General features: G+C 34.0%; 1 protein-coding gene and 1 long non-coding RNA gene across 3 annotated transcripts in view; one reads left to right on the top strand and one right to left on the bottom strand.

The window, feature by feature from the left end:
• Positions 1–8,320, bottom strand: part of LOC138324286 (cadherin-related family member 1-like) — a 99,563-nt gene that overhangs the window by 86,590 nt on the left and 4,653 nt on the right. The gene's annotated exons all lie outside the window — the stretch shown is intronic.
• Positions 119–8,240, top strand: LOC138322980 (uncharacterized). 2 transcript variants are annotated; one of them, XR_011208510.1, is made up of 5 exons: positions 119–3,191; positions 4,084–4,134; positions 6,254–6,748; positions 7,058–7,174; positions 7,561–8,240. It is a non-coding gene; the product is annotated as an uncharacterized lncRNA (long non-coding RNA). The 2 variants fall into 2 exon arrangements; XR_011208509.1 differs by having other exon boundaries at positions 120–4,134.

Here is an 8,320-nt window from a genome sequence, read left to right as displayed (position 1 = left end):
ACGCTTACTATTATCTGATTCGTTTACCACTTATAGTATCAGTAAGTATAGCTGTTCACGCTTACTATTATCTGATTCGGTTACCACTTATAGTATCAGTAAGTATAGAAGCTTATGATAACGACTCTGATTCGATTACCACTTACAGTATCAGTAAGTATAGCTGTCCACGCTTACTGTTATTTCACGTCTGCGTATACAATGGGTAATAACATTATAAGCAAAATGCATTTTATAGTTCGCGCGGATAACACGCAGGGAACATTCGACGCTGTAAGCTGATCATTTTATTGCTATATAAGATAATAGGTCCAAAATCAAGTTCTTGTCTTTGATAGATACTTTGAAATTTTTCATATCCGCTCAACTCTATCAACTTGTTTTTTTAAAATCTATTTATCTGTAATCATTGCAAAATTCATATAAATTCACTGTATGTAATTGGGTTACCTGAAGTTCCGGCAACTATTACACCCATTACCCAATTACCTTTTCACTGTCTGTCTGTCTATCCGTCCGTCCGTCTGTCTGGTTTCCATATGATAACTTGAGAATTGATGGATGGATTTTGATCAAACTTCACACAATGGTAGCATATGAGACAATACAGCTTGGGAATGAATTTGGGGTCAAAATGTCAACTACAATGGTCACTGTTACTAAAAATAGATTGGTTCACAAAATTTCGTTTCCAGACAATAACTTGAGTAACATTAACGGATTTATAATAAAGCTAATCTTACTCTAGAACCAAATGCAATATATCTGTGATGCATACATATGTATAAAATGATTGTTATGTATGTTAATATTTGTATCTCTTGAGTCTTGTTTATATTACGTTCTGATAATATTTATAATTTTATGAGTTTTAAAGGTCCTAAATTTATGAATACACATGTAGCTGTTAATGCATCATTTACATGTACAAATAATGTTCTTTCTATTTGTTGTATTTTTAAAATATTGTCGTAGCTCTTCGGCGATTTTTCGCGTTGATGTTATCGGCTGTTTTACATTGCTTGCGTTGTCAATGTTATTACATCTGAGGTAAGTAATACAATGTAAGCTTGTTGATATCTTTGCGTAATTATTTAAAAAATGAGTCGCTAGAAGAACTCGGAATTTTGAATGTATATCAAAAGTAGATTGTAAGAGTTATAAGGTTTCACTTATTCACTTGAAATGATCTGTTGATAAATATATGTTATGGACATATAATACAACAATCTGAGTGTCCTCTCATAAAACGCAAAACAAATTTATTCAAAAATATATTATAAAATCTATCAACCTTTTTCCAGAAGGCTCGCATATATTGCAGTTTCTGATTTTTGTATAAAGAAATCGGTGTATCTTAGAATCTATCTTCATTTTGACTATGTTTACAGAAGTATGAATGCAGTTGGCAACGAACATAGTCTATGGTGGGTTAGCTTAAATCTGTATTTTACAGGTTGTTGTTTTCATAAAATAATAATAATAGTTGTGTTATGTCTATTATTTGCATGATTCAAGAAAGGCAGTTGTAGATATATATATGTATTTATTCCATTGAAACTATCCTTTGAATTGAAATATATAAAATATATATTGCAATAGAATTGTTTAAATGAACCAATAAAATAAGGATACTACGTAGTTGAAATGAAAATTTTATGTAATTCTAAATCGCAATTATTTAAGGTTGTTTCTCAAATACCTGTAATACAATTGAAAATTGCACGATTTGTTTTATTTTTAGGTCATCTGACCCGAACCTGTAATCATCATGCTTCGTCCGTCGTCGTGCGCCGTCCGCCGTCCGTATACTTTTCACATTTCAATCTTCTTCTCAAGTTTGACCAGTGGGATTGAGCTCAAACTTACCTGAAAAGATCCTGAGATGGTCCTGACCAAGTGTTGTTATTTTTCGGGTCAATCCGAAATCCAAGATGGCCGCCACAGCCGCTATCTTGAAAACACATTTTGAACTTCTTCTCAAGTTCTACTGGTGCGATTTAGCTGAAACTTGCATGAAATGATCCTGACATAGTCCCGACAAAGTGTTGTTATTTTTCGAGTCGATCCGAAATCTAAGATGGCCGCCACAGCAGCCATCTTGAAAACACATTTTGAACTTCTTCTCAAGTTCTACCAGTGCGATTTAGCTGAAACTTGCATGAAATTATCCTGACATGGTCCCGACAAAGTGTTGTTATTTTTCGGGTCAATCCGAAATCCAAGATGGCCGCCATCTTGAAAACACATTTTGAACTTCTTCTCAAGTTATACTGGTGTGATTTAGCTGAAACTTCCATGAAATGATCCTGACATGGTCCCGACAAAGTGTTGTTATTTTTTAGGTCAATCCGAAATCCAAGATGGCCGCCACAGCCGCCATCTTGAAAACACATTTTGAACTTCTTTTCAAGTTCTACAAGTGCGATTTAGTTGAAACTTGCATTAAATGATCTTGACATGTTCCCGACAAAGTGTTGTTATTTTTCGGGTCAATCCGAAATCCAAGATGGCCGCCACAGCCGCCATTTTGAAAACACATTTTGAACTTCTTCTCAAGTTCTACTGGTGCAATTTAGCTGAAACTTGCATGAAATGATCCTTACATGTTCCCGACAAAGTGCTGTTATTTTTCCGGCCGATCGGAAATCCAAGATGGCCGCCACAGCCGCCATCTTGAAAACACATTTTGAACTTCTTCTCAAGTTCTACCAGTGCGATTTAGCTGAAACTTGCGTGAAATGATCCTGATATGATCTGGTTGATCCAAAATCGAAAGTGGCTACCATGACACCATATATGATTAATTTGACTATTGCCGAGGTAGTCAGATGACCGTTAAGCCTTCTTGTTTCAATTAGATGATATTATGCTTTTCTATAGCATATATTGTATTTATATTTTATATACATCTATATGCTTAGTGATTTCAATGCACATTTTGGTCAGGAAATTTGCATGTGCGATGTAGTGGATAGACGGAGACGCCTACCTTTCTGGAATTAATCTTCTTGCAATTTATTTTATTAAAGAAAAATCAGTCTAAAATAATTGAATTGTCATCTTAATATCTTCCCGTTGAGCGCAGTATTTTATATCAATACTATATTCTTTATACGTGAGGAAAGGTGATTTTCTGAAGTGGATTTAATCAGCCGTCGACTTTAATTACCATATAGCCGGTTATTTTGGTGAGTTAATAGCGGCTTTAAATTTTCACGATCTGACTATAATGTATTTGTGATAATTTATGTTTTAGTTTTATTTATGTAGTTTCAATACAGATTTGTGTTTATTCATTTTTATATGAGAACAACCAACTAAATAATTTTACATACCACAGTGTTAAAGTTTGTTAAAGTTTCGTAATATATTATTAAAACAAAGGAATATTAGTTAGCTATTGTGTTCTATAATTAAAGTCTAGGTGCTCATATAACACTAGATAGAAAAAAAAGTTTGGGTCCGTCAGCTCAAACTCCAACCAGGGTAGCCATGTTAAAATCAGGCACAGTTCGCATTAAAAAATCCTGAAATTCTAAAGTTTTTACCTATTCATTATTAAAATTTATATTTTGAACCTAGATCCCAATTTGAATTTCCAAATTCATATCATAGTTATCTAGGAATAAGTACCTGCCAGAAAACATTTTTTTTCATAATTAGCCAGCCAATCAGCGGCCGGGTTAAAATTCTATCCTTGGTTCAATCTTGTATACACAGGGGTCATTTCGAAGGTACTTTTTCATTTAGTTGGTTGTTCCCTATAAAAATAAGCCTATGCAAGAAGATAAATTCAATTTAATGTATATGGTTTCAATGGCCTGCTAAATAATCAAAGTACATTTTTAAAAAAAAATTAAAAAATGAGTTATTTTGACACTTTCCTTTTACTTTCCTTGTTGTATATGCATTGTAATTCATGGTAGGAAATGGTTAAAGAATTGTTTAAAAATGTATCGTATAGATATCCGTTCACTTATTTTAACATGTTAACCTGTTAACTTAGGATATAATTTCAGAAATTCGCCTTCTATACATACTCCCCAAAAACAACTTTTTTTCTGTATTGGAACATTGCAGGGGCAGAGAGATGTTAGATTAGCTTTCACTGCAAGTGATGGCGCGAACACGGTAAGGTATTTAAACTCGGCATCGTTTGTTGCGTACGTGTAGTAAATGTTCTTTTTGACATTCAAAATGGTCTTGTGGTCTCTCGTCATTAATACTTCTTATTTTTATTATAACTTATACCGTATAACGTCGGTCATTGTCTAATCAAGATCCTCGTGTATTTCTAAACTGCTATTAAAACCTGTGTAATTTCAGCTGGCTATGTCAGTCAAATGTGCTGGTCCTGGCTAGGTAAACTCGACCCAACAGGGAATCTCGCCCCGAGTGAGTAAAGTGAATCAATACGATCGCAATCGTCTCCAAGGAGGTGATTAACGATTAAAATTAAATGTTCGATGTTTAAAATGATCCGATCACATTAATGCTAACCTATGTTTATATGCGATCTCGACAAGAAAGTAGAACTCGGCCCAAGTACATTCACGGTGTCAAAATTATTCAGAGTCGAATATCATATGATATATTCTATAGTGATAAAAATTCAAATTAATGAAATATTTCGAGGCATTCATTATGTATCAAAATACAATGCTTTTACTTTTAATTATACTTGGCCAAACTATCGACCATGCCGGCGCCATACCGGATTATAAGTCAGTGACTGGGAAATAAATCTATTCCCATCTAACGGAATATGTTTGGGAAATCAGATTAAAACATACATCAGGTATCAAACAAAAGAAATGCATCGAAATTTTGAAGAAATTGAGTTTTCGAACCCAATTATTTTTTTACATAAACTTAGCCTCTTTCGAAGCTGTCCTGTACCAACACTAGATGTCTTCAATTAAAAAGGGGGAATAACTCTTCAGCAATTCTGATATAACTTTTTCAGGTATCGCGCTACCAAATCAGCAGGTGCCCTCCGATAACCGCACTATATGGTTTATTGCCATAAGTGCTATCAGTAGATGCACAGACAACAAAGAATTTAAATTTTGGATTTATGGTCACAGCTTTAATTTATATCTACATTTGGCGGCACGGTCTGTCAATAGACTATACTGGAACGCCATCAAACAAATTCAATCCAAATTACAACACAAATCAATTGATATATTCTGGGACAACAAAGAATTTAAATTTTGGAATTTATGGTCATAGCTTTAATTAATATCTACATTTGACGGCACGGTCTGTCAATAGACCATAATGCCACGCAATCAAACAAATTCAATCCAAATTACAACACAAATCAATTGATAGATTCTGGGACAACAAATTTAAATTTTGGAATTTATGGTCATAGCTTTAATTAATATCTACATTTGGCGGCACGGTCTGTCAATAGACCATAATGGCACGCCATCAAACAAATTCAATCCAAATTACAACACAAATCAATTGATAGATTCTGGGACAACAAAGAATCCACCAATTAACACGGCTACCGGTCCAACAATAGACCATAATGGCAAGCCATCAATCAAATAAATTGATTGATTCTGGGAAACCATTCTCAATCAATTAAACAATAAATTCAATCAATCAATCAATCAATCAAATCACCTGCAGCATCAGAAACTGCAGAAACATTCTGCCACTAACACAAAGTCCAATGAGTTGTGGAATAGTTTAAACATGACTTGTACCATGGGCAAGGTCCAGGAGCTGTGACGATCCTTCCTTCTATTACCATGGCTGAAATATATGATTTCAGGGAGGGTGACGAAATTGAATGTTCAAACCCAATTATTTTTTCACAAAAACTTAGCGTCTTCCAAAGCTGTCTCTGTACCAAGATGTCTACAATTAAAAAGGGGGAATAACTCTTCAGCAATTCTGACATACCTTTTTTCAGGTATCACGCTACTAAATCAGCAGGTGCCCTCCGATAACCGCACTTTATTGTTTATTGCCATAAGTGCTACTATTAACACCTGTGTAATTTAGAAAGCTGGCTATGCCAGCCAAATGTGCTGGTCCCGGTGACATCTGGTTGATACCAGTTACGTGGATTAAATAATGCCAAAAGTTCATGATGTTATTTAGTAGCTTATCAATATTTTTGTAACTATTACGTACAAAATACACATGATATTATTTGTTTCTTTATTCAAAATAATTAACTAGAATGAATATTTGCATTATCGTATTTAGGAATTCCCTTTCATTTTAGGTTACAGGTTTCGTTCATGTCTACGTCAGTAATGTCAATGACAACGAACCTGAATTCAAATATCCTGCGTATATTTTCGAAATAACCGAGGTAACTTAAACATGATATGACGGTATATTGATAATATTGTGTACATATCATACAGGACCTGTTCTTGTGTATTTCAAGACAATTCCTAGTTTACTCATTCCTGTCGTTTTTCTAGACTTTTTTAGAACATTGTTCCCACTTCCTTGCCTTTTACACTACTACTTCCCCGACTCTATACGTTATGCATTAATTGATGTGTTAACGTTCTGTAAATGCCCAGTTTTATATCCATTGAAGGTAAACTTGTGAACGGATTTCGATATAATATAGTTTGTTTTCAGTCACTATGCTGAAAATTTACTTCTACATTTGTAGAACACTACTTTTCTATCGACACATAATGCCAGTATTACAGCAACATATGCTGATGATGGTGTTAACAAGGCTTTTGTGTACAGTTTACACGTAAGTTTGATCCAAATATCAAGTGTATCGTGTACTATAAGACGCTTATCTCATCACATTCATACACTTTTATTAAGTTGTCTCTTTAACTAATTTTAAATTTTGACCATAGTTTGGTAATGATGGCAAATGTTTCTATGTATACCATATTTCAAAGATTAAAAGAAAATTTTAATCCTTTTGATATTTTTCGTCAATTTACCCGTGTGATATCAATCTATGCCAGACAATTGCATGACGACAATGAAGACATGATGACACAACGACAGATTCATAGAGAAACCTATGTTTTGGTTCCTTTATTTTTAGTCTGCAGGATTATTACAAGGTGTCTTCAGCATCAATCCAGATGACGGGATCTTAACCTTTAACGAAGCCCTGGATTACGAGGCTCTGAAGTTGTACCAGTATACCATAACGGCTGTGGTAGGTAACATCAATGACATACACACCAACACATTATAACAGCTGATACTATAACTAATATCTTAATTGTAGTAAGTACCACAATAGATAATTTACTGGTATATCATTACGATATTGTTAGGTAACACAAGTGATAGTTTACCATTTTAAAACAAACGTTATAATAAATATAGATAACACAAAGATAAGTAAAACATTAAGCTGTAGTATAATAGGTAACACAAATGACAGCAGTCAATATTTGATAGACTCTTTTTTTCAATAATTGTAACTGTACTTAATGCTTTTTTGAAATTATATGAAGAAATACTGTTTGATCGGATATATATAGTTTGTTTCTGATGCGCTCATTTTACTTATTCCCTCCACATCTCACCCTGTCATAGTCGAAATTATCCGGATGAGGTAGACTTTCACCGTCACAAAACCGGCACGGCTGTTAGTCGTGTTTAAGTATACACAGGAGCGAGTGAAGCCATCATATATCCCCAATGTGATGACGTCAATTTTTGGATCAGTGACATTAAATGATGTGATCAGGGAACCTGAATTAATGGAAAAAATGAAAATTATGAACGTCACAAAATTCAAGATCCAGGGACGGATTCAGGATTTGAGGCTAGAGGGGGCGTGAGACCAAGCAAATCAGGCGAGGAAGACCCCCAGAAGCTCTCGAATAAATGGTGAAAATCCTACATTCTGAGGATTTTATGAACACATTTTTAAGAAAATCATTGTAGCTATTTAAGGATGTGTATTTTTTTTATTTTCATGTCTAGTGTCATATTTTGAATTAAAGTTTTGTTTTAATTTTTCTATTGTGTTACTTACAGAATTGCAATACCAAAAATTTAATATTTAATAATAATTAATGTAATATTTACAAGGGCATAAAGCTAAGAAAAGGTGGGGGTCTGGGGCCGCCTATGCCTCCAGAAGCTCTCGAATTAATACTAATAAATATGCATTCTGAGGACTTCATGTATTTTATTGCCTTGATATTGTCTTTTTTACAAAATGATAAAGACCCTTTTTGATATACAGTTTCATATTTTTCATACTTTTTCTGCCGCATTTGGTTCTTCCTGTGGTTTGATTTTCCACTTTTTTTTTCTTTATGCACATTGTCCGTGTAATGAACTTTCG

This window comes from Argopecten irradians, chromosome 5, assembly GCF_041381155.1.
Source record: "Argopecten irradians isolate NY chromosome 5, Ai_NY, whole genome shotgun sequence".
NCBI lineage: Eukaryota > Metazoa > Mollusca > Bivalvia > Pectinida > Pectinidae > Argopecten > Argopecten irradians.
Note: the sequence above shows the minus strand (reverse complement) of the source record. Positions and strands in the feature narration are given on the sequence as shown.